The sequence below is a fragment of the Tupaia chinensis genome, unplaced genomic scaffold (assembly GCF_000334495.1).
Source record: "Tupaia chinensis unplaced genomic scaffold, TupChi_1.0 Scaffold000179_1, whole genome shotgun sequence".
Lineage (NCBI taxonomy): Eukaryota > Metazoa > Chordata > Mammalia > Scandentia > Tupaiidae > Tupaia > Tupaia belangeri.
In genome coordinates this window covers 2,462,147-2,464,635 of record NW_006159654.1, presented here as the reverse complement: position 1 = coordinate 2,464,635, position 2,489 = coordinate 2,462,147, and the positions used below count along the sequence as shown (strand labels likewise).

General features: G+C 39.3%; 1 pseudogene; it reads right to left on the bottom strand.

Annotated features, from left to right (window-relative positions):
• Positions 1-2,040: 2,040 nt before the first annotated feature.
• Positions 2,041-2,484, bottom strand: LOC106734670 (60S ribosomal protein L21 pseudogene; annotated as a pseudogene).
• Positions 2,485-2,489: the final 5 nt, after the last annotated feature.

The window sequence follows — 2,489 nt, the reverse complement described above, 5'->3', positions numbered from 1 at the left end:
GATAGGGATTACAGATGAGGGTCTATTAAGGAAATTCTAACAATTGTTTAATAATCACTTACTGCAATGAATTAATGTCATTTTAGCAGTCGAGAAAATTCCAACCCATAATAAAAGCCCTTACTATTCTAGATTTCTTTATACCTCTCAGAGACCTAAGTATTTTATATCAATATCACTCTATTGCAAAATTATAAAATGATTTACTCCCTTGACATTAAAAACCTGAAATATCTAATTACAGGATATATTCCAGATTTATGATGACAGCTGACAGATAATATAAGAACTTTCTAAATTTAATGCACCATTATAAACTGCACTGATGGATAATTGTCAAAGTGAGATTCTGAACACCTGAAGTAGTATCACTTTGGGAGGGTCCAATATCATTACCAAGTAATGCTCCTGTGGTAATCATGATGTTGGATTACTTATCCAAAACTGCCTCTCTTTTCCAATATATGATAGGATTAAACTTTTCTGTGCACTCAGAACTAGATGTGGCAAAAAAAAGTCTTTGATTAGAGAAAGTGAAAGCTTTTCAAGGCCATGTTCCCTTTTCCACATCTGTTTTTCCCTCTGGCTTTGCCATCAACAATATTTAAGATGGCAGCTGCTTAACCGACCAGGATTCTAGGACAATTAAAGGCAGAGTCCTCCTTCCAATCTGCAATAGAAATATAACATAGCAAGAAATGAGTAAAAATTAAGCCACTGTATCACAACCTTGCCTCTTTTGTGACAATGCCATGTAAAAAGTTTAAGAGAATAGACCCTTGGGTAGATAGCATCGTCACGAGTGAAAAAACATGGGACATCAGGTGGTTTTGACACCACTTTCCACCTTCTGTTTTAGAAATGAGGATGGGTTGGGCCAGCCAGGTGGTGTGGAGGTTACGGTGGCTGGATTTCACACAACTGACTCCATGGTTTGAATCCTGGACCCAGAGATTTGAAAAACATGCCAGGTGCATGTGTGCATGTGTGCATGCCTGTGCCCAAAACCCCAAAAGAATAGAGGGGAAGGGATTGCTGCGTGGCCATCACGCCGAGTGGTGCTTTTTCTCTCTGTTTCTTGCTCAGTGAGCTTACGTGCCTTGTTACAAATTAGGTAAAAAACAAAACAAAACAAAACAAAAAAACAACAACAAAAAAAACAAGAATGGCTCTTGGGCTAGATGATGGCCTGGTGGTTGATGTGGCTTATTTCCACATGGCCGATCCTGTGGTTTGAGTCCTGGACCTAGTGGCTTGAAAGACACACTAGATGCATTCATGCTGAAAATCCTGGGTGGAGGTGGAGGAAGAAATGGAGAAGACAGGATTATGACATGACCATCACCTGTGAGTGGTGCTTTCTTCTGTCTCTCTCTGTCTTCCCCTGTTTCTCTGTCTCTCTGATCTATGGCAGAAACAAAACAAAACAAAAAAGAAAGGAATATCAAAATCTCTTACAAGTCAAGGATTCTCTAAGAAGAATATTTGTGTCCTGTACAGAGTACAGGAGGATTAAAATAAAGTGTTGACCCTTGAACAGTGAAGATAAATTACAGAGCTAGGCAGCAGCGTTACTGCTACAGCCCACCACTGCTTTTCCTGCCATTCCCTTTCTGTCCCTTTCCTTTAGGCCAGGGCAGTTGGTGCCCCTCAAACTCCAAGTTCTCTGAAGAGGCTGGAATGACTTTACACCTGGGCTATAATTGCCTTGATTTTTCCTTCCCCAAACCCCAAACGGTAAGAAACTCCAAACTGTTACCTTTCAATCACTTGCAAATAATCTCCCTTTTCCTTGGCTAATGGTACTTTTCTTTGTAAGAAAGGACAATTGAAGTCAGAGAGAAAGTTTAGTATGTCTGGATTGCAGATCATTGTCATTAATAGCATTACTTATTTCTTAAATGAAAGTGAACACATAAATATCAAAGAAATTTGCTGAAAGATGTCAACCAAGATAAAATATTGGTAGGATTTATTTTCTGTCCCATATGTCCTACTTTTTTTTTTATAGACCACAGATTAGTTTATTTTTAACACCCATCATGCCATGAATTCATAGGGAGTAGGTTCCAGTAGCTCAGGCTCCTTTCCATTGGTTCTCACAAAGTGTGCTTCTCTGGGTGGAGCAGGCTGGCGCTTTAGTTGAACCCAGGTACCTTTCTCTTTGGCGTCTTTCTTTTTCTGGTCATTTTCCTTCACACGTTTTAGGAAGCTATTTCTGCTCTTAGAATGTTTAATATGCTCAATACCCACGTTAATTCTCTTGTCAAGAATCTTACCTTTAACTTGTTTGTCTACAACAATGCCAACAGCATGCTGGGTAATATTGTAGGCTCTTCCAGTTTTGCCATGGTAACATTTGTGGGGCATTCCTTTTGGAACAGTACCCATTCCCTTATTGTCTACCATATCACCTTTCTTGTAGATTCACATATACGTCGCCAAAGGAACAACTCCATGTTTTCTAAAAGGTCTAGAGAACATATATC